The sequence below is a fragment of the Pan paniscus genome, chromosome 15 (genome assembly GCF_029289425.2).
Source record: "Pan paniscus chromosome 15, NHGRI_mPanPan1-v2.0_pri, whole genome shotgun sequence".
NCBI lineage: Eukaryota > Metazoa > Chordata > Mammalia > Primates > Hominidae > Pan > Pan paniscus.
In genome coordinates this window covers 105,671,749-105,695,647 of record NC_073264.2, presented here as the reverse complement: position 1 = coordinate 105,695,647, position 23,899 = coordinate 105,671,749, and the positions used below count along the sequence as shown (strand labels likewise).

At 54.9% G+C, this 23,899-nt stretch overlaps 1 long non-coding RNA gene across 1 annotated transcript in view; it reads left to right on the top strand.

Moving 5' to 3' along the window:
• Positions 1–3,188: 3,188 nt before the first annotated feature.
• The window catches only part of LOC129393887 (uncharacterized), a 38,231-nt gene continuing 17,520 nt past the window's right edge, over positions 3,189–23,899 (top strand). The window contains exon 1 of the long non-coding RNA XR_008620996.2: positions 3,189–4,114. This is a non-coding gene — a long non-coding RNA (uncharacterized LOC129393887). The remainder of the gene's footprint in view (positions 4,115–23,899) is intronic.

The following is a 23,899-nucleotide window of genomic DNA, read 5'->3' as shown; positions in this document are numbered from 1 at the left end:
GGTGGAGTGCGGGACCAGCACTGGGCCCTCCAAGCATCACCGTAGTCCATGCCTTGGCCCTGCTCCAGGACATGCTGAGCCAGGTAGCATGCACCCCTGCCTCCACCAGGATGGCTCCCTCCCAGCCCAGCCTTCTGGGAGAGCAAGACTCTCCACCCCAGCCCTTCTATGTCCACGGCGGAGCCCCTCCAGCCTGGGAGAGCTGCTGTGTGCAGCTCCCTGGACTCAGCCAGGGTCTTTCTACCACGTTTTGAAACTGAAGAGCCGGGGGTCCCTGGAGGCCATTACACTTACCCTGCTTGTTTTTCAGAGGGGGAAACTGAGGTCCACTCATGGGTGGGAAAGGCCTGGAGCCCGAGAGTCAAGACCCTCATGTCTATGAAAGGCCTCATATCTGGGAACAGGCCAAATGCAAACAAGCTGACTTCTGCTAGGGCCTTAGAACAGTGCCTGGCCCCCGAACATGCTGTGTAAGTGCCGATGATAGTAATAACAACAACAACAGCGGCCTCTGACCTTGGTTCCATGACACCAAACTCAAGTCCAGCTACTATTCCGAGCTATCCGGGTAACCACTGGTTTTCAGAGTTCGTTCAAATGTTGGCAGGCATTTCGCAAAACGACCCTCTCCCTAATGCCTGGAAGGACACCTGGCACATAGTGGGCATTCAGTGTGGATGTGTACAGTGAATGAATGAATGAGTGACAGGACATGCAGACGTCCCCAGGTGGGAGTCTCCCACTCCCTCACAACGCAGTTCATGAGGCAGCTTGTGTTCCCCAAGCCCTGTGTCTGTCTCCATGCCATGCTTCCTCCAGGAAGCCTTCCTGGATGCCCAGCTGAGTCAGGAGCCTCCTGAGGGCCTCACTCCAGCATGACTGGAATGCAGTCCATCACCACTGCCCACCTCTTGTCATTTAGGGATGTATGAGCATCCTGAGGGCGGGTGCTGGGCCAGATGCATCTCATATCCTCCTCCTTCCTCCCCATATCTGGGCAATTGTGAATTCCTCGTGTTCTCTTCTCCTAAAAGTACATCAAACCCACCCACTTCTCTCTGCCCTTCCCCGCAACAGCTGTCACACTGGCTGGGGCCATCGTCCCCTCTGGGCTGGCCCAGTGCAGGGGTCTCGGTCCGTTCTTCCCAGTTCCTACCCAGCTGCCTGCAGCCTTGTGTCTGCACGGCTGTCAGAGGGAGCAGCTGCTGTCCTTCTCCTCCTTCTCAATGAGGTGAACTCATCATTTTAAAGGGTATAATTCAGTGGCATTTGGTATATTCACAGTGCTGTGCAGCCAGCACCACCGCCGAGCTCCGAAGCGTGATCACCACCCCAAAAAGAAGTCCTGTGTTCACGACACAGTCGCTCCCCACTGCCCCTCTCCCCAGCCCCCGGCAACCCCTCATCTTCCTGTTTATGGATTTGTTGTCTATTCTGCATATTTCATGTAAAAGGAGTCATACAACACGTGAACTTTTGTGTCCAGCTTCTCGCAGCAGAAAGTTTTCAAGCTTCAGCCATGTAGCAGGAATCAGTATTTTATTTCATTTTATGGCTGAATAATACATATTCTGTTGTGTGGCCAGACCACGATTTGTTCATCCATTCATCCGCGATGGACATCGGGCCAGAAGGAGCTTCTTAAAGCATTCATTTGGTGAAGTCTCTTCTGCTCAGAACCTTCCAGGGGCTTAGCAAGATCTACAGGCCTCTTTGTGGCCCAGCCCTGGGGCCCCTGGGGACTCCTCTGCACCACCCCACCCTCATCCTTTTTGGCTCCACGCCCTGCTTGCCATCTTCCACCTCACCACACTCTGTCCTGCCTCAGTTTCCCGCCTGCCTTCTCACTGCCCAGGCTGAGCATCTCTGTCTGTTTCCCATGACTGGGCTGTACTTATCCTTCCAGTCCATGTTGGAATGTCACTTCCATGGGGGCACCCTCCTCAGCCTCCTAGTCATGCCACGTCAGCCACATGCAATGACCGTGGGCCCCATTGGACCCATTCAAGCATGGCACGTGGGGCCGAGTTATCCTCCCATTCTCGCCTCTGCAGCCTGAGCTCCTCAAGGGCAGTGCCAAGTCTGATTGGTCTTGGCAACCCCCACAGTACACAGCAACCCTGCCAGGGCGCCTGGCACGGAGGAGGTGCTCGCTGCAGGCTGTGCGGACTCCTGGAGGGGCGTGTGTGTGTGGTGCGTGAGGAAGTGCCAGGTAGCAGTGCTGTATCGTGGGTAGTGCTGTTTCTGCTTGGCATGGAATAGCGAGTTGGCATCTGGTACAAACTAGTAACTTCTTATCCAGTTGGCCCAAGCACAGAATTGGTCTATACCCATACCAGAGGATGTGACATATTTTTATTTAAAAAAAAAATCAATAAATCATTTGTGGGACTGTCATCAGTAACGATGTGACTGAATTGACCTCTCATCTGCCATGAGGGTGATCTTTTTGTTACTTGATCTTAAGTAACTCACAGAATCTGGGGCACCTGTCAGGCAGGACCTTTGGGCCAGGGGTTGATCTCTAAGCAACTGGAGGGCAGGAATCTCAGGGAACCCCCAGGTGCCCACCAGCCCCTGCTTCTCTGGGCACTCGATGTGAAAGGTCCAGGCTGAGGAGCGGTGGTCCCTGATCCCAGGACAAATCCCCCCTGATAGTGGCCCTTTGGGTCTGAAATCCCCACTCTGAGCTGATGTGGTTGCATGGATGCTGCTGAACAAACCCGAGGGGGCAGCTGCTGACGCGATGGGCTTCTGGTGAACTCCTGAGGGAACAGCTCAGCTAGGGGCAGCTGGGCTGCACCATCGACGCCTTCTCCTGAACATTGGCCCCCTTGGTCCCCGACTGACCCAGATCTTCTGTACCCCCGGGCCCAGCCACCTGGCCTGGCCTGGTCCCTCTCCCCAGCACAGGACACCTCCGCACCTTTGTATAGGCTGGGCTCCTGGCCTGGAGTGCCCCATCTGCACAAGCCCCTCTCCCTTGGGAGGCCTTCTAGAATGTTCTAACCCTCCACTCCTTTCTTGAGCCCGAGGAGTGCTTGTGCTTGGGTGTGCATGGTGTAGCCCAGCCCGACAGCTCCTGCTCAGCCTGTCCCGTGTGTCTGCAGCCAGGGTTTGGAGGATGTGGCACTGGGCGCATGCTTCCCTCGGCTGCCCCTCCCTCCCTGGCCTGGCGGGGTGTGGGGTGCCCATGCCAGAGAGTGACTGAAGGCGTCCCCGCCATGCTCACTCCCTGTGAGCTGCCCTGCAGGGGCCAACTTATCCCAGAAACAGGCTGTCCCCCAAGCCACACGTTGTTGGCTTTGAAGCACGGTGCATGTTCTGGCAGCAGATTCACCTTCTTAATTATGTCTCTCGGCTGCTATTTCAACCAGCGTGTGCTCCGAGCATGTGCCAGCCTCCACAACGTCTGCGTCCCCCACAGGACGGCTCTGCATTGTCCCCTCCCATGGCTCCCTGTCGTCGCGGGGCTGGCGATGCCGAAGCCACCTTACCAGGCTCCCCGTCCCGGCTCTCCTTCCCCGTCGCTGCCTGGCTCTGCGCTGACCACGGGGGAGCCCTGACCACCCCAGCCTCTCATCTAAGGCCCCACTGTCAGGCTCAGCCTCAGCAGCCTGTGGCTGCCTCCCTCACCTCACCATTCCCTTGGCGGGGTATTCTTGGGGGACACCTGATATGCCTGGCTTGTTGCAGCTTCTGTGCTTTTTCTTTTTTGAGACAGGGTCCTGCTCTGTCGCCCAGGCTGGAGTGCAGTGGTGCCATCACAGCTCACTGCAGCCTTGACCTCCTGCACTCAGGTGATCCTCCAGCTTCAGCTACCCAAGTGGCTGGAACTACAGGCGTGTGCCACCATGTCCAACTAATGTTTGTGTTTTTGGTAGAGACAGGGTCTCGCCATGTCACCCAGGCTCATCGCGAGCCTGTGCTTCAGTTTCTTTTGATCCTTCTCTCTTGATGTCCTTGGCTTCCAAAAGGATTCTGTGGTTCCGAGGGCCCCTGAAGGCCCCCTGTGGCAGGAGTTTCCCCGCCACTCCCCAGGGCATCTCCCATCTGCACACCTCTCGGCCGGAGCTTCCTGTGCCCTGTGCCCCTGGATGGGTGCTCTTTGCAGGTAAGGGTGGTGCACGAGTGACCCTCAACTTCCAGCCTCTGCGCACTGCATGGCAGTTGGTGGGTGGGCAGGATCTGCTGGGCTGGGTTGTCCTGGGTCTTGCACTTGTTGTCCATGGTCTTGCCGAGGGTCCGTGTGTGACCCTTGTTTCTCTACGTGGAAGTACATGAGAAGCACAAACGCAGGGCAGGGGATCACAGGCGAGTGGGATTCCTCCTGGGACTGCCCCGAGCCACATGTCTGCATACTCAGACCTGCCTACAGGTACCTGGACAGCTCTGGAAGGTGCTCACAGGTGCATTGCGGGGAGGATCTCAGGGAAGGAACAGTATGGGGGGCTGGGGTGCAGGTGAAGGAGGCTCTCACTTTTTAATATCAAGCCTGCTTTCGTGTAGTATTTGTATAGCTGTAAAATAATATTGTTAAAAATAACATCCTCATTTAAATTCTTTCTTTCTTTCTTTCTTTCTTTCTTTCTTTCTTTCTTTCTTTCTTTCTTTCTTTCTTTCTTTCTTTCTCTCTTTCTTTTTTTTTTTGAGATGGAGTCTTGCTCTGTCGCCCAGGCTAGAGTGCAGTGGCATGATCTCAGCTTACTGCAACCTCTGCCTCCCAGGTTCAAATGATTCTCCTGCCTCAGCCTCCTGAGTGCCTGGGATTACAGGCGCACGTCACCATGCCCAGCTAATTTTTGTATTTTTAGTAGAGACACTGTTTCGCCATGTTGGCTAGGCTTGTCTCGAACTCCTGACCTCAGGTGATCCACCTGTCTCAGCCTCCCAAAGTGCTGGGATTACAGGAGTGAACCACCATGCCCAGCCTAAAGACATCTTTTAATAGGTTAAATAATAGAAAGTCCTTTTAGGAAATGCCACTGCTCTCTGTCTCCTGTGCTCCGTGACTTGCCCACCTGCGTGGGGTGTGGGCGGGAGGCTGGCCCGGACCCCTGCCTGGAGGCCTCCGTGTCCTCAGCCCCAGCTGCGTGCATTTCTTCATGCGTCCCCTGCACACAGGATGCACCGTACCACGTGCCCGGCTGTGGGCTGCGTGTGTGGTAGGGAGGTACAGGTCCCCGGGTGGCGAGGGGGAGTTCTGAGTTCCCAGGAGGACATGGACAGGGAAGGAGATGCAGGAGAGACACACAGCGCCTGTGGGGATTCCAGGGTCAGAGCAGTCAAGCTCGGCGGCTGGAGCTGAAGATGGGGCGGGCTGTGCGGCGCTGGTGACGGGCGCCGTGGCCTGGCTGGGGCGCTCAGGTACCAGCTGCTTCTCCTGGCTGGGTCTGGCTCGGTCTCAGCACGTGGCCAAGCCGGCAGCACAAGCACAGTCCTTGGTCTTGGCTGGGAGCAGGGCTGGCCCTGCCAGGCACCAGATCAGAGCCAGGAGCGCGCTGGCAAGCCCCGCGGGACATATTGTGCGTCAGCTACCACGGCAGCCCTTCCCAGACGGGCCTCTGCTCGCCTGGGGAGATGGTGGCGGAATGCGGAGGTGCCCAGCCCTGGACACTGCCCCACCCCTGCACTCTGAGCTGCCAGTCCCGGAAATGTCCTCTCAGAGCCCTGGAGTCAGCGGGCGCTTTCTGGGGAGCTTTGCCTTCTCGCCTCTCCCCATCTGTCCCTGACTATTGGAGTCAGTGCTTGTGTTTGAGCCCCCGAATCAAATAGCTTTGCAATTTGTCAAATTATGCAGAAGAGACAGTGGAGAGGAAAGGGAAGTAGTTTGGTTCTATTATGTGGAAATTAGCTTTGAAACAGAGGCCGTTTGCCTGTTAGAGCAATTTCTCTCCATTTATTTCTAGAGAAAATTGCCTGTGTGGCTCACATCCTCATCTGGTGGGGCTGGCTGTCTCCCAGGCCACGAGGCATGGGGGCTGGAGGCCTGCACCAGCCCTGAGGGTGTCTCCATCCTGGCCAGGGAATGGATGGGAGACCAGGAGGCTGCATGCTGCTGCCCCTGGCCCTGGGGCAGGAGGGGAGGGGGCAGGCTCCGGCTCACGGCCCAGCCCCCATCTACCTCTTAGACATGTCTTGGTGGCTCTTGGAAGACCAGGTCCCCAGCTCCCTAGAGGATGGGCCTGGCCAAGCCTCCTGGATGGGGGTGGGAGGCCCTGCCTGAGCCTGACCTTGGCGGGACAGTGCTGCAGGTGATGCTGGGATGGGTGGGAGGGGACTCCAGCAGGAGGGACCAGCTGAAGGCACCACAAGGCCCTGTGTTTGGGAAAGGGCAGAAGTCAGGCAAGACCTAGAAGTGGCAATCCCAACTGCATTTTCTATCCTTCCAGGTGGAGCTGCCACCTGTCTGCGGATCCCAGCCTGGCCAGCCAGCTCTACTGCGGGGCACACTGGGGTGTCTCGGGGAGACTGGCAGAGTGATGGCTGCAGGCTGCTGCCCTTCACGGGGCCTCCTGTGGCCACACTCGTGGGGTGCCCGTATCTGCTGCCTGGGGGTCCCTGCACGAGCCCTCTGGGAGGCATGCGGGCTCCAGGGTTCCAGTGGGGAGCTTATAGTGTGGTGAGGGGGGACCTGCTAGGGCCATGCACCACTGGAGGGCAGCAGCCCCCCACCCCTGCGACCCTGTCTGCTGCTCCGGAGCTCCGAGCAAAGTGTACACCTGGGCATCCTGAAGGAGACTCAAAGCCAGGACGCTCGGGTGGGGTCTGAGTGCAGCATCACACTTGGCCGTGGCTGAGGGGAGAGGGCAGCCCTTTTGTGCTATTATCATATTGTTTTGGGGAAATTGCTTTTTATGAAATAAATTTTACATAAAGTGAAATGTGCAAATCTTAAGGGTACAACCTGATGAGTTTTGACAGATACGCACACATAACCAACACCCAACCAAGTGGTTTTGAGCTTTATCTGTGTAGTTTATCCGTTTTATCTTTGAAGGGTATTCCATTTTATAAATATAGAATCTATTTATGCTTTTTCCTGCCAGTGTACCTTTGGGTAGTTTCCAGTTTTTGACTATTATAAATACAGTTGCTATAAACATTCTTGTGCAAGTATTTTTGGGGTACAAATGTTTCTATTTCCTTTGGATAAATAGCTAGGAGGGCCATAGGACAGGTGGAGGTTTAACTATGTAAGAGATTGCCAAGCAGTTTTCTAAGTGGCAGCACCGTTTTATACCCTCACCTGCAGTATAGGCGAGTTCCGGCTTCTGCATATCCATACTGACATTTAGTATTGTCAACCCGATGGGCAAAAAACTACTTCCTGGAGATTTTCATATCTATTTCCTGATGATTAATAATGTTACACATCTTTTCATGTGCTTATCCAGCATTTATGTGTCTTCTTTTATGAAGCATCTTTTAATTGGATTTTTTATTATTGATTTGTAAGAACTCTTTATATATTTTGGAGAAGTGGATTGTCTTTTTATTGTTGATTTGTAAGAACTCTTAATATATTCTGGATATAAGATGTATGTGTGTGTGAGTGTGTATATGTATGTGTATATGTGTGTGCATATATATACATATATATTAATAGAGTTAGAGAAAATATATGTGTGTGTATATATATGTGTATATATTTTTTCCCTAATTTTATGAAATACCTTTTTGTTTTTTGACAATGTCTTGATGACCTGAAATTTTAAATGTTGATGAATTTCTGCTTGTTGTTTTTTCTTTATTGGCCAGAGCCTTTTGTGTCCTCTCTAAAGAGTCTTTGTTTACCTCAATGTTGCAGATTTTCTCCTGTGTGTTCTAGGTATTTCCTGGTCCATATTTTAGATTTAGATCTGTGGTTTACCTTAAATTAATTTTCATGTATGCTGTGAGGAAGGGGTTGGGGTTTATTTCCCCCATAAATGTATCCAGTTGCTCCAACATCATTTGTCAAAGAGACTTTCTTTCTTTATTGAATTTCCTTGCAGCCTTTGCTAAAAATCAATGGGAAATGTATTTATGGGTCTAGTTCTTGTCTCTACATTTTCTTCCATTATCTAAGTGTCTATTTCTTTGCCAGTATCTCACTGCCCTGATTTCTGGGCTTTGCAGCATCCTGAAATCAGATCGTATGAGTCCAACGGTGCTCTTTGTCCGGGATCACGTTTCTTTTCCAGGTCTTTGCACTTGCAAATGCATTTTAGAATCAATCTGTCAATTTCTGTTAAAAAGCTCATTGGAATTATTATGAAGATCACATTCGGTCTACTGATCATTTTGGGGTGGCTGAACATCCTAGCCACAGAGAGTCTGCCCATCCATGAACTTGGTATACTTCTCCATTCATTCAGCTCTTCTTTAATTTCTCTCAGCAATACTGTTGCAGTTTAGGGGATAGATCTGGACCTGGTGCTGTCAGAGTTAGGGAATGATATGGGCAGAGCATTTGACTGTAATCTGGGAAGCAAGGACTGGTGCCCACCTGCAGGCCTGTGGGGACTCTGGGCAGCAAGGCAGCCTCTCAGCTTCTGCCCAGGAAGCAGCCACAGCTCACTGTGATGCCAGGTATGCACACTTCCAGGGGGCCCATTGTTCTTCCACCCACCTTCTAGTCCACACTCAGGAACGTTCTAAGCCATCCCTGTCGGGTGGGGCAGGAGAGGGGAGAATCCAGACCTCACAGGAGCCCCAAACCCTGATATCTCCGAAGTGCCCTTTTGCCAGCCCTGGTCTCTGCTTTTGTGTCCTGGGTTTGGCTACATGTTGACAAAGATGCTCACTCGGAAAGTTGAGCAAGACCAGCTCTCATCTGTTGTTATGGTTACGAGGCAGGAAAAACAATTTCCTGTGAGTATCTTCTGATCACTCCTGTCGGATGCTGGAGCAGATTAGGCCAGGCGCCATGGTGATGGCTTCTCTGGTTCTGTGGGGGACCATGTGACATTCATTTTGACCTCACACATGGGGTTGCAGTCTGCCGGCTCAGTCAGGGGAGATAGACGGATCTCATTAAGAACCATCAGAGGATCACTTTGCTGGTTTTATTGCAGTTGCAAAATTGCCTTTACCTCACTCTCTCCCAAATGCCAGATTACAAACATCACAAGAGATCAAGAAGCCTGGGTGGGCCCAGCAACGCACTGAGTGCACGCCAGTGGGCAGTGACCAATCACCAAACCCAAGTGGGTCCACATGGCGGGCTGTCTCCTTGCTACACGGGGCCTGCCCACTCACAGCTGGGAGCCCCTCCAGCAGCAGGAGGCCCAGGTCTCCCCGAAAAGAGAACACACTCTCTGCAGGGGCAACTTCCACCTCCCCACCGACCCAGACCCCCCAGTTGCAGAGCTGCAGAATGGCAGAATTGGGCCCCCCAGTTACAGAGCTCCCCAGAGCTGCAGAACGGCAGAGGGAGGCAGCAGGGAGACAGACCCATAAGGCTGGTCTTGGAGCAAGGGGTGGCTGCAGCCAGGTAGAGCAGCGGGCTGGGCCATTTCCTGGTCACAGAATCTTCTATCCCAGCCCCATGGCAACCTGGGGGCAATCTCCCCCTCCGCTCTCTCCTGAGGGAGAATCTCGCCCTCTGCTTGTTCTCCAGGCAGGGCCTGGGCTGCCCACGCTGGAGGAGCGGTTCACCCTCAGCCAGCCAAGTCTCTGCCCTTCTCTTCCAGATCCAAGCGCCCAGTGTGGCTTGCAGTCCTTACCTGTCTTCTCCTCTTGCTTTGGATGAAGCTTCAGGGTCCTGCCAGTGAGGAAATGGCCAAACACTGAGAAGGTGACCCCGGCCAGCTGACACCCCACGGTGGCTGCCCTGCAGTGGGCAGCTGCTCCAAACCTGGGCCTGGGGCAGGGGGCAGGAGGAAGGGGGTCTGCAATGTGGTGGTTGCCTTGCTGGAAGCTTGTAGGACAAGAGGTCTCCTTAATGGCAGACAAGTGGGGAGAGTGTCTGGAGGTGCCTGGCGCCAAGATGTGGGGTGAGGTCGCCAGGGAGGGGTGCAGGGGAGGGGCTGCACACTGCTCCTTGGGTGGGACAGAGCAGGGACAGGGAACGAGGAGGCTGAACCTGGGGGCCAGGGAGGCCAGAGGAGGCTGGGTGGGGTAAGGGTGCAGGCAGGTAGGGAGTGTGTCTGAGAGGAGGGCGGTGTTGCTGGGGGAGCCAGCATGCCAGGAGGAGCAGGGAGGCTGGAGAGGAGGAGGGGTGGTAGTAGGTGGGAGACCCCAGGGGGTTTCTAATTAGGAACTCATTTCCTGCTTTGTGATGTCCTCAGGTTTTAAGTTGCCTGATCCTGCAGGTGGAAAGGCTGACAGTGGCAGGTGGGGGTCCCCAAGCTGCCCCCAGAACCAAAGGTCAGGCAAAGGCTGCAGGTGGACCTCAGCTCTGAGGCTCACCTCCCTCTTGGCCCCTCAGGGTGGCACCTTCCAGGAGCTCCCAGCGGGGCAGTCATCCCAAATCCAGGCCCGTTGCTTCCTGCCTCCTTCCCCAGCCTCACTCAGGGGCCAGCCAGCCAAGGTCACCTTGGCTATGACAGGTCAATGTGGTCCCAGGTGGGGGCCTGACACCTTGTCTGAAAGACATGGAGGAGGAGGGGCCCCAGCCCCAGAGACTCAGCTCTCTGCACCCACAGACTCTCCCCAGCCCCCCAGCCCAGCAGGGCAAGGACCCCGGGCGGGGGCTCTCGGCAGCCCCTGCAGTGAGTCTCCCTCCCACTGTCAGTGTGCAGAGGGTCCCACGTGCTCCGGGACCGCGATTACATTTTCACAAAGAAATTGGAGAAACTACAGCAAACACAGCTCAGCTGTGGCGCTGAAGGGGTTCCCTTCCTCTTTCTTCTTTCTGTCCTCTGCGAGTTCAGTTACTCCTGCCCTGGTCATGTGCAGCCCCGAGTCTGGCACTGGAGACGGGTTTGCTGTTTTGAGGGCGGAGGACGTGGCCCAGAAATGGTAGTAGAAGGGGAGCTCTTGATGTGGCCAGCTCCCCAGCTGGGTGTCCAGCCTGCCCAATTGCCCTGCCCGGAGGGAGGAGCAGAGAGGAAGATGCCAAGGCTGGCTGGGGCAGGCGCCAGGTGTGCCTGCAGCAGCTCTGGGGGTGGGGGGCAACCATGCGGGGGTTGCAGGTGCCGCGGTCACCTTCCAGGTGGCCCAGTGGCTACCCGTCTTCACTATCCCGGGACGTGCCAGGCCTCCTGGCACTTCCCCTGTGGTGAAGCAGAACTTTTGAGGCAGCCCTCTGCTATGGCTGCCCCTATTGTGGCCGTCAAGCTCAGCCTGGCTGCAGGCGGGGGCCGGCGTCTCCCGGGTCCTATCTCCTGGGTTGTGTTGTGAATCCGCAGACTGAGGGGCTGTGTGGTGTGGGTGGCGTGTGGTTTGCTGAGGAGCCTTGCTTTGGAGGTCTGGCCTTATTAGAAAACGTTACTTTATTATCCCACATTTCCAGAGGCCAGGAATTCAGAACAAGTCTCATGGCTTTAAAATCTAGATGTCAGCAAGGCTGGTTTCCTCTGGAGGCTCAAAGGGAGAATCTCGTCCCTGTCTCTCTAGGCTTCGGGGACCCCGGGTGGCCCTGGAGTGGCTGCACCCCTCTATCTCTGCCTCTGTCTGCGCGGTCTCCTCCTCTGCGTTGCCAAATCTGCCCCTGCTTCCTCTTAAAAGGATTCCCGTGATTGCATGCAGGGTCCACCCCATCCAAGAGCCACTCCCTAGCTCCAGTCCTTGACTTAATCACACCGGCAGGGGCCATGTGAAGTCACACATTCACAGGCCCCAGACACCAGGATGTGAATCTTTGAGATGTCAGCCTATCAGCTATTACACTAGGGTGGCGTGACCAACTCATCCAGTCTGCCTGGGGCCTTCCCGGCATTGGCGTTCAAAGTCCCACGCCCTGGGAAACCCCTCAGTCCCAGGCAAAGGGATGGGGAGCCGCCCTCCTCTGTGGCAGCCTCACCTTAGCAGCTCATGTCTCCAGGGCACCTGCAGCACCAGGATGAAGCCTGACTCTCAACAGTCAGTCAGGCAACCCTGGGAGGTAGTGCATGCGTGGAGGGGCCAGTGCTGTGCCAGCTGCCGGCCGCCCCTCCCCGCTTTCTCAGCCCTTCCTGCTGAACGAGCCTCACTCTGTGTGTGGGGGCCCAGGGGGCCGGTGACACCTAGAGGGCGGCAGGACCCAGGCTGGCACGAGGTCTGAGGCACACCCACCTCCAGCTCAGGGCAGGCTGATAACTGCTCCTCCCTCTCCCCAGCAGGTCTAATACCTTGGCCCCAGCAGAGACCTGTGCCTGCAGTTGCTGACATTCAGCCCCTAAATGAATGAGAAGCTGTGTTATGTGTGTTATGCTGTGGCCTGAGGGCTCTGTGGTGTGGGCGGGGTGTGGTTTCCTGAGGAACCTTGCTTTGGAGGGCTGGCATTACTACACTCGTCTGGTAGGCTGGGATGGCCTGAGAGGAAAGGGGGCTGCACTGGGTTCTGGGCCCAGCACTGTGGCTTGGTTGTTTTCAGGCGGGCTGGTGTGGACAGATCTCCTCTAGGTGCAGCCCGCTGGCCCATGGACCAACTTGGTAGGAAATTGATGCTTATGCAGCAGTGTGCATGTGTGTTGGCATGGGGGTTGGAAACACGGAGTTCAGAGCTGTTACCTGGGTGCCCAGGCTGCAGGAGGACATGGGTGGGCAGTAGCTGAGGGTGGTGCAGGGATAGACAAGTCTTGTATCAGCCTGCTTGCCACCAGCTGCTAAACGGCCATGCCCCACCACTCCCTGGGCTTCCCTTTCTCTGTCTGCAGTGTGAAAGGCTAGCACCACGTGGTTTCTAAGCTCCGTCCAACCTAAAGTCTGTGATGCTGCCAACTCACCACAGTTATATTAAAGTGGTAAAGACGGGTTAGATAGAAATGAGTACTTTTATATTATTTAAGATCCATGGGCAGAGTCGCCTACTACAGCTTCCAGACTCACTCTTCTGAGTTAAGCAACTAGAAAACTGGGCAAAAAAGTATGAAATGACTGTTCTCAGACATTGGAGAGTAAGCGCTGTCTTAGTCCATTTTTGTTGCTATAAAGGAATACCTACTGCTCGATAATTTATAAGAAAAAGAGCTTTATTGCCTCATGGTTCTGCAGGCTGGACAGAAGCATGGTGCAAGCATCTGCTCAACTTCTGGTGAGGACTTCAGGCTGCGCCACCTTCCCCACTCACAGGGGAAGGTGAAGGGAAGCTGGTGTGTGCAGAGACCACATGGCAAGAGAAGAAGCCAGATGGGGGAGGTGCCAGGCCCTTTTCAACAAGCCCCTCTCATGAGAACTAACAGCAAGAGCTCGCTCCTCCCTGAGGGAGGGCATGATCTATGCATGAGGGGTCCACCTCCACCACCCAGCCACCTTCCATTAGGCCCCACCTCCAAAACTGGGAATCAAATTTCAACATGAGGTTGGGGGAAAACATTCAAACCACAGCAAGTGCAGAACTGAGACACCCATTCAGAGGGAAACAAATAAAGTGAGCCCTCTGAGGCCTGGACTTTCTGTGTGGAGACAATGTCCAGGAGGGCTGCTATGCTGAGGACTGGATTGTGGAGTAATGGGCTGTGATGGGGAAGGAAGGCCTTAGTCAAGTCGTGGTGGACCTGCTTCCTTGGTACTGATTTGGAGATTCCTTTAGGATGGCTGGACATTTTTTCAGTTCTCCGTGCTTCCTTAAGGCTGACAGCTCTTTGTCTTCTTATGAGAGGAGGGATCCACACGGAGCCTGGTGGTCTCACTGGATTGAGGAGATAGAGATCAGAATTTTGGGAGGCTGAGATGGCTAGAATTTGCTGGCAGAATACCAGAGAAGAGGGAAATAGGCAGAAAAAGAGTGCCAGAATTCTGCATAGGGGTTCCCATAGGTCTGTGCCTGAATGTCAATTGTCCCACTCAAGGCATGAAACTTCAAGGGCAATGCTGAAGAAATAACAATTATCAGAGAGCTGCAAGGTGAATGGCTTAGAACCATCTAAGTGTCCACCAGCCAGAATGGAGAGAAGTTATTGAAGACATGGGCATTCACTAGAGACTCAGAAGAGTTTTGCCTTAGTAGTGGGGCTTAACTCACCCAAGAGGAAAGGTGACTCTAGACTCACCCTCAAAAGCATCAAACTTCTCTCCAGGTGACTTAACTGCCTGCCAGAATGGAGCCCAACACTCTTTAAAGGCACGTAAGTGAATTCAGAACTCAACAATATACAGTATTCAACACAATGTCCAGTATCCAATCAAAAATCACTAGACAAACAAGTAGGAAAGTAGGGCCTATTGACAGGAAAAAATTAGTTATTAATAATAGAGATAGGCCCAGAACTGACAGAGGTGATGGAAAAGGCAAACCAGGATGTTAAAACACTTGTTATAAATATGTTCCATATACTCAAGGACTTAAAGGAAAACATGAACAGAGTGAGGAGAGAAATAGGGGACACAGAAATTCCAAGTGGAATTTCTAGAAGTGGCAAATTGTGCCAATCTCTGAAGTGAAAAGTTCACTGGATGGGACAGTACACTGCAGAAAAACCAGTGAATTCACTTTAGTATTTAAAAGCAGGGGTTGGTAAACTGTGGCCTGTGGGCCAAATCCAGCTTGTTGCCCATTTTTATAAATAAAGTTTTACTGGAATGCAGCCACACTCACTTGTTTATGTACTGTCTGTATTAGTCCATTTTCATGCTACTAACGAAGACATACCTGAGACTGGGTAATTTATGAAGAAAAAGAGGTTTCATGGACTCACAGTTCCACATGGCTGGGGAGGCCTCACAATAATGGTGGAAGGTGAAGGAGAAGCAAAGTTCTGTCTTACATGGCAGAAGACAAGAGAGAAAGCATGTGCGGGGGAGCTCCCATTTGTAAAACCATCAGATCTTGTGAGACTTACTCACTATCATGAGACCAGCGCTGGATAGACCTGCCCTCATGGTTCAATGGCCTCCCACCAGGTCCCTTCCACAACATGTGAGAATTATGGGAGCTAACATTTGAGATGTGGGTGGGGACACAGCCAAACCGTATTGCTGTCTATGACGGCTTTCATGTAACAACATCAGAGTTTAGTAGTTGCAACAGATTGCATGGTGCACCAAGGCTGAAATATTTACTAGCCCGCCTATTGCAGAAAAAGTTTGCTGAGCCCTGGTTTAAAGTATTTACCTTGTGATCCCTTTATACTACAAATTGCAGAGCGAGCCCTTTATCAAAGATAATGTACACATTAATTTTTAGCCAGTTAGGTCAGAATTATTCCACATCAGTAGAACATGAATTCCCAGGAATGGGCATCATAACCTCAGGTTACGGTTTGAGCATGGTGGAAATTGGAAAGAAAATGCTTGCACAAGGGCAGGTCATTCCTACCCTGCTCTCAACTCCCTCCTCCACGGCCCTGCCTCGCCCACTCTGTGTTGCCCTGAGTACCAGGGTCTCTGTTCTGCTCACTTAGGAGGTCTCTCTCCTTCTCCCACTAGCTCCCCACTGGAGGGACAACTGTCTGCCTCATCCTTTGCCCCATGGGCAGCAAAGGCCCAGCCTTGGGTCACAGACCAGATACAGGAATGAGGCCCAGATATGGAAGGACCGGCTGTGAGTTCTGGGTCACGTCCCAGCACACTGGCTGGCTTTGGGAGGGATAACTTCGCCTTTCTATTCAACAGCAGTGAATTTCCCCCTCCTTTCTTCACCCTCTCTTTTTTTCAGTTTTTTAGCTGACATCTATAATTTGGAAAGCCATAAAAATGAATATAGATGAAATATTAGAGGGCGGCAGCCTGAGAAAAGCGTGGACAAAGAGGCTCTCACCGCCTTCAATAGGTCTTAAAACCGCTTTCATCTCCACGCCGCCTCAGCCCAGTGAAATTGATTCATTGACCAAATTGGCCATTTAAAATTCAAAAGCCTAAGCTCGCTCGGTGCAGCTCCCTCCTCTCCAGATTTATGGGGCCGCAGAGAGGCACCCGGGGTGTCTCTAGTTTCTTTGTAAGGCTGATCTACAGTGAGGCAACAGGCCCCTTCTTCCTGGAAAGCACACACTTGCCCACAGCCACAGTCTGAAGCGGGCGGCCGTGCCAGGCACTGGCTCTCGGGACCACAGAGGGCAGCTTTGCAGGTGCCGTCCTGGGAGCCCTGTCTGTGGGGATGACCTCCCCTCTGACCTCCTGTCCTGGTCAGTTGGAAGGACAAGGACTGGCAGTGCTTCCCAGGAAGGAAAGAGGTGGAAAGCGGCCTGGGATCCCAGTCGGTCACAGCAGCTGCCTGAGCCAGGGCTGCTATACCTGGCCTCCGGGAGCCTGAGAGTGCCCAACCTCTGCTTCTGAACTCACCTTGCTGTCCTGGGCAGAGTCACAGCACTGGGCAGGCCTGCAGGCTGGTCCCAGAGGTGACACAGGGCTAAGCAGGAACCTCCGGTGCAAAAGAATTTTATGGCAACCAGAGGATGCAAGGGTGGGGCCGTCTGAGAAGGAAGTGGAGGTGAGCCTTTCCTCCCCAGGTGGCAGGCAATGGTGAATGATCAGTCCCCAGGTGGAGTTACACTGCAGGGAACTCCTTCCCTGGTCACCTGGGCTCTGGCCACCTCTGCTAGGTAAACAAACTGCCCCAGCAGAAGTCTGCAGTCTAGAACCATGAGACTTCTTCAGGCTGCAAGAGGACAACTGGGAGGGGACATGGGAAAAGGGGACTGGAAAGTGAACAGGTACTCCAGAGCTCCTGTTCTAGAACATCAGGGCATCTGCCAGCCCAGAATGAAGCTCCCAGGGGACCTCAGGTGGCAACAAAAATGGGGGTGAGAAAGGTCTGGAAATGTAGCACAGCCAGGGTTCAGTCTGAGACAAGGATTTATAGCTCAGCCTGAGATCAAGATTCAGGCTTAGTTCGAGATCAGGATTCAGGGCTCAGTCTGAAATCAGTATTGGGCTCACTCTGAGATCAGGATTTGGGTTTTGATATGGTTTTGCTCTGTGTCCCCACCCAAATCTCATCTCGAATTGTAATCCCCACGTGTTGAGGGAGGGAGGTGATTGAATCATGGGCCGGTTCCCCCACGCTGTTCTTATGACAGTGAGTGAGTTCTCATGAGATCTGATGCTTTTATAAGTGTCTGGAAGTTCCTCCTTCGCTCTTCTCTCTCCTGCCACCTTGTGAAGAAAGCACTTGCTTCCCCTTCGCCCTCCTCCATCATCATAAGTTTCCTGAGTGCTCCCCACAAGCCATGTGGAACTGTGAGTCAATTAAACCTCTTTCCTTTATAAATTACCCAGTCTCAGGGAAGTTCTTTATAGCAGTATGAAAATGGACTAATACAGGCTTAGTCTAAAATCAGGATTCAGGCTTAGTCTGAGATAAAGATTCAGACTCAGTTTGAGATCAGTATTCAGGCTCAGTGTGAGACCAGGGTCAGAGCTCAATCTGAGGCAGAATTTTTAGGGCTTAGTCTGAAATCAGGATTCAGGCTCAGTCTGAGATCAGGATTTGGACTCAGTCTGAGTGATACCAGTGTTCAGTCTGGGAACAGGATTCAGGCTCTGTCTGACATCAGGATTCAGGCTCAGCCTGAGACCAGGGCCCACCCTTAGTTAATTAGGAGGTCTCAGTTTCAATCTGTGCACAGGATAGCTTTCCTCAGTGTGAAGTGACCTGGCTGTCATTTAATTCAGGAACCCCTGCCTCTGCCCTCCTAGAATGACTCGTCCTTCCCGAGCTGGCTACTCCGAGCTCTGCTACTGTTCCCCCTGCCAGGTCACTCTTCCTGGGCAGGGTGGAGTCAACCCATAGGTCATCACCTCCTTCTCTCAGCACACCCTGCCCATAGTCTGCCTGAACACTGGTCCCCTGTGGGCCCTGCATCCAGCATGGCTGGCACACAGCAGACTCCCTGGGTGTCCACTGAGCACCCTGGGTCCCCGGGGACCATGGGTCAGGTGAGGGGCTTGCGTGAGAGAAGTGAGACAAGGAGGGAGGGCAGCCACGAAGGGCTCCCTGGGGGAGGGGGTCCGCCTGAGAGCTCGGGAGCTGGGACATCCAGCTGCACATCCCAGGGCTCCCTATTCCAGGCCAGCTCCCGAGGGGGCTAACTTCCTGGCACTTCTGTCCTGTGGCAGAGACAGCAGGAGGTCCCAGGGCATTTGGCAAAAAGCTGTGGGCACTGGCAGTCAGAGGTAAGCCCTGTGTACTGAGATACTGGGGGGGGGCCCTACAAGCCCTAAGCCCTTGTCCTCCCAAGTCCCTCATCTCCAGGACAGTAGAAGGTCAGTCCACTACTGGCCACATCCCCAACTGAGGCCCGCCACGAGGAGGCTGGCTGCTCCCCCTCCAGTGCTCACTCTGGGTAGAGTTGGGAGGCCCCCAGCCCCAGCCCCCCGCAAAGCCCCAAGTCTCCATTTAATTACTCGATGTTATTTTGTAACTTTAATTACACAGTAAGTGACATACTAAAAAACCATCGTTAAAATTTAAGCCTTTGTAATAACACCATTTTATTACATTTTGATGACTTTCTAACTATGATATTTTATTATTGGTTCCATGTTATTTTATGAAGGCACAGTGAGATTTTTAATATCTAATTACGGCACGGAGTGATCATGAAACACGTCTCATGCAGAAGCGTGCTAAACCCGGGTCCCAGGAGCACCTGGTGGTCAGGGAGGAGGAGCCCGCCTTGTCTACAGTCAGGAGGGACCCGCGAGGCTGCGGGGGCAGGAGTTCTGCTGTGCGCTCTCAAAGGAGCGTGGAGACGGATGGGAATTCTGCAGCCAGACCCACCGTGTCAGTCAGAGATGTTTCTGCAAGATGAGCTGGACATGCCTAAGGTCCTGGGGCTCCTGGGTGGTGGCCCTGGGTGGCCCAGCCTCTCAGGCCACTGCCCCAGAGAGGCCCCACCTCCGCTGGACCGCTCCCTGCAGGGGTGACTGTCCTCCAGCAGGGACTCCAAACCCTCAGGAAGGCTTCTGGGCTGGGCCTCGACTTCAGGATGTCCCACGTGAGGGGCTAGGCAGAGTCTCTCCTCCGGGACTTTAACACCTGGGGGACCCCAGGAGCTTCTGGTCTCCTAGAAGCCACAACTCAGACTAGGGAGGGGTCACCTGCTCCTGTGAGCCTCGGCTGCTGGCAGATCCCCTGCGTGGCCCCTGCACTGCCCGGGAGGTCCTGCTCCTGTGAGCCTTGGCTGCTGGCAGATCACCCGGCTCCCTCCGGTGCAGCGACCCCACAGGGGCCTCCTCTCTGCCTGTTATTGGGCCTGGCCGCAGATCTTAGAAGCCTGGAATGGGTAGATGGGAGGTTTGGAGCACCCTGGCCCCTCCCAGCCCCTGGGCCTCCTGCCTGGCACTCACATTTCTCTGATTCCTGCTGGGCCTGGGTCCTGCTCTCCGTCCAGGCCACTGAGGGGCGGCTCTACCCACTGCCGCACCTGTCACGCGCCAGTGCCCTAAATGTGGTGTCTGGACATAGCCTCCCTCAGGGCTGAGTTTTTGCCATCCTGAGGGGTGAGAAGTAGCATCTCACGGAGCCCCCTTGCCTCCCATGGCTGACCCACGAGACCCTAGCTCCAGGGGCCAGGGAGGACGCACCGGCAGACTGGAAGCCCCAGCTGGCAGGGCCCAGGCAGTGTGGGTGGGGGCCTGGGGCCACTCCACAAGTCCAGGCAGTGTCTAGTTGAGAACCCAGAACATCCCAAGGCAGGCAAGCCGGCAGATCCTTGGCTACCGCCCCCCACATCAGCATCACCAACATGGAGCACTCTTTGCCCTGTGCGGGACAGTAGTCCACGCAGCAGTCCCTGGCCCTCTGAGAAGTGCTGCCCAGGGTGCAAAGAGGTTCCACTCCAGCCAGGATGAAGGGATGGTGCCTTGGCTGTGGCCCTGTCAGCTCCAGGGGGCACCCAGGGCAGAGGCTCGCGGGGTGAGCCGGGGGAGAGAAACTCATCAACTTGAGCGCTGGGCGGACAGCGGGACATCCGGGGAGTCCATGTCATCTCCGGGGGAATGGAGTGTGGCTGCGTTTATTTCCACAGCTGGGCCTGGGGCCTCTCGGGAACAATCTTGTCTATGGGAATGAAGTGCCAGCCGCACGGGGCTCCCTCCTTCCGATCCCATGATTGAGTAGCTTTGCTCAAGCCCTGGCAGGATTTGATCATCCTAGAAATGAGATCGCTCGCTCGTCCCACTCGGAGGAAGCTCAATTAATGGCGTCAGGCGCGGTCAGCCCTTCATCAGTGCGGGACGGCGGCACCCCTGAGCCACACAGCAGTGCCAGGCCTGCAGTCCTGACAAGGGGATGTAAGACCCCAGCCCCTAGGGACCACGGACAGCCCTCTGACAGGTGATTCAGTGTGGGACCACCGCAAAACCATGCAGGCTGGGCAGGCTGGGCAGGCTGGGCACCTCCAACCTTTTCCCATTTGCCTAAATGTAAGTGAACATAAAGTTGAAAAAATCTGAAAGAGAATGTCTGGGGTGATTCTGGCTCCATGCCTCAGGGGTTTCTTTCTGTCTGGGGGGACCCCAATGCCTGAAAAGGCTGCCGCCTCCATGACATGGGGCTTTTTAACCAAGAGCAGGCAGGAGGTTCACAGGCAGGGGCCATGGCTGTCCTGGGGCTCATGCAGAAAGGCAGGACCTGCCTTGTTCCAGGGTCCCCAGGCCTGTCCCTACCTGCATCTTCCAGCACAATCTGCCACCCAGGAGCCCCTGACAGGAGCCCGGGGCCTTGGAGTCCCTCCAGTCCTACGCTAGAGAGACCCTGTGCTCTAGGCCAGGAGGGCAGGGCCATTGGTGTGGGGGCTCAGCCCCTCTGCACTCCCGAGAGAGCAGCTGGGGCTGCGGCCGTTTCTGCTGCCAGTGACATCTCCTAGCCCCCTCCCCTCCCCTGCAGCACCACCTCCCTCCCCTTCACAGGAGAAGGCTGCAGGAGTCAGAGCTGTGGCAGCTGGATATGCAGCCACCCACTACTGTCCCCAGACCTGCTCCTGGTGAGGCGTGGGCTGTGAGCAGGTGGTCAGGGCGGGCTCTGGCAGGGAGGGTTCCCTGGGGAAGGGCTGCAGAGGGGCCAGCCAAGGCCTGTTGAGGAGACAGTTCCCATGAGAAATCTTAGCCGCCTTTTCAAGGCATCGGGCACAGCGTTAAGAAAACTTTCATTTAAAGTGCCTCAGCCTCAGTTTCCTCCTCTGTAAGATGTTGATTCTACTGTTTCATACCTCCCAGGCTTTTGGTCAATGCAGAATTCAAAGGTTTTTAGTATATCTGCAGAGCTTCACCATCAAACCATTACCATCATCTGATGTTAGAACCTTGTCACCACCCACAAAAGAAACCCCCATATCCAGCGGCCACTTCCCATCCACCCCACCCCCAGCCCCCGGCGACCACGAAGCTACTTTCTGTCTTCAACAGGTTTGCCTGTTCTGGGCCTGTTCTGTTTGCTTGTTCAGGACCATTTGCTATGTGGTATTTGTGACTGGCTGCCTTCACCCAGCGCCGTGTGTGCTTGGCCCCTGTTAGCGTGTGGTCAGTGCCTCACTCTGCTGGTTGCCAAATCACACTGAGGGCCTCCCAGGTTCCTGCCGGGTTCCGCCCGGTGGCTGCACCCTTCTATATTCCCACCAGCAGCAGGTGAGGCTCCAGTTCCTCCATGTCCTCGCCAACACTCACTATTTTCAGAGAGCAGCTGGGGCTGTGGCCATCTCCTGCCTCCGGGATCCCATGCTTGTGTCACCTGCATTTCCAGCACAGCCTGCCGGCCCAGCAGCCCTAATGGGAGTCCAGGGCCTTGGAGTCCCTCCTGTGACCCTTCCTTCCTTCCTTTCCTCCCTCCCTCCTTCCTTCCTTCCTTCCCTCCTTCCATCCCTCCCTCTCTCTCTCCCTGCTTGCTTCCTTCCTTCCCTCCTTCCTTCTTTCTTTCCTTCCTTCCTTCTTTCCTTCCCTCCCTCTTTCCTTCTTTCCCTCTTCCCTCCCTCCCTCTTTCCATCCCTCCTTCCCTCCTTCCATCCCTCCTTCCATCCCTCCTTCCCTTCTTCCTACCTTCCTTGCCTCCTCCCTTCCTCCTTCCTTCCTTCATGCCCTCCCTCCCTCCTTCCCTCCCTCCTTCCTTCCTTCATGCCCTCCCTCCCTTCTTCCCTCCCTCCCTCCTTCCTTCCCACCCTCCTGCCCTCTTTCCTTCCAACCCTCCTGCCCTCCTTCCTTCCTGCCCTCTCTCCCTCCTTCCTTCTTTCCTCCCTCCCTCCTTCCTTCCTTTCCACCCTTCTGCCCTCCTTCCTTCCTTCTTCCCTCCCTCCCTCCTTCTTCCTTCCTTCCTTGCTTCCTTCCTTCTCTCCCTCCCTCCTTCCTTCTTTCCCTCCTCCCTCCCTCCTTCCACCCCTCCTTCCCTCCTCTCTCCCTCTCTTCCTCCTCTCTTCCTTCCCAGCCTCTCTCCCTTCTTCTCCCCCTCCCTCTTTCCCTCCCTCCCTCCTTCCTTCCCCTCTTCCTTCCTTCTTTCCTTTCTTCTCTCCCTCCCTCTCTCCTTTCTTCCCTCCTTCTCCTCCTTCCCCTTCTCCTCTTCACCATCCTGAGGGGTGAGAAGTGGCGTTGCTGTGGTTTTGGTGGGTTCTCTAGTGACTAATGGTGTTGAATCTTTTCATGTGCTTGCTGGCCATTTGTAGGTCTTCTTCAGAGAAGTGTCTTTGCAACTCTTATGCCCAGTGCCTGGTTGGGTTGTTTGTCTTTTTGCTGCTGACGTGTAGCTCCTAGGAGTTTTGTGGACTTGAATAAGGGGCTAAGAGAGGGCTCACAGCAAGGGCTCAAACTCCAGGCTCTGGAGGCAAAAGCTGTGTGTGAGGGGACCGTCTTGACCTCGCTGGAAGGCATGGAGCCAGGGGCCCTGTTCTCTCTTGGATCCACTAACACCAGTTCCTCTCTCGTCCCCTCCTCTGTCCCTGGCTCCCTGGAGCCCCAGGTCCCTGAGTACAGGAAGCAGCTCCTCTCTCTCCAGGCTTTCTGAGGTTTGTCCACACTTTGCAGAAAAGGCAGGGCCGGGCCCGACTCCAGGGTGGCCACTGACCAGGCGTGTGACTCTCATCACTGGGAGAGGGGTTGACACCTCCGGTAGCATCATTTGCCTGACAGTCTGAGAGTCGCCTCAGACCCCAGGCTCTCCACAGAGGCAGAGAACACAAATCAACCTAGAGATAGTTACCTGCAAAGCCACTGAGGGGGAAGTCCACGGGCTGATGAATGCTGAAACGGCTTCCAGACATGCCCAACGCCAGAGAGGAGGGCTGGGCCTCGGCTTGCCCCCAGCCACCCTTGGTGCTGCCCCCAGGGACACTGACCGGGTTCTGTGCCTGGGTGCCCAGGCGTGTTTGGATTGACAGCTTTCCTATTCCCAGGTCCTGGGAGAGGTGGGTGGGAGCTAGCTGGGTGGAGAGGGCGTATCTCCGATCCTCAGGTGGGGGAGGCCTGGGGAAGGCCCCATGGGGGGTCGGGCTGCTTTTGGCATCCTCCCTGCCCCAGCTGCTCTCACAGCCCCTTCTGATGTCATCCACGGCCAGGAAGCCCCTTCCTGTGCCCTCACCAGGAAACCCGGGTGCGGGGTAGGGGGGCATGCTGCAGCCTTCTTGCAGCCGGGGCCAGGGAGACCCACCCAGGGTCACACGGTCACCAGAGGCAGAGTTCCAGCCCTGTGGTTCCCACAGCCAGGGGTGGCCACTCAGCCCTGACTGTTGCTTGGACTGACCCCGCACTGCCTTTCCGGCCTTTCCCCTGCGCAGGTGCTGCGGGCCTCCCACACCCGTCTTCACAACAACCCTATTAGGTAGTGATTCCCACCACCACTTCACATCTGAGAAAACCAGGCACAGAGATGTCACATACCTGCCTGAGGTCACACAGCGTGTGCCTCCAG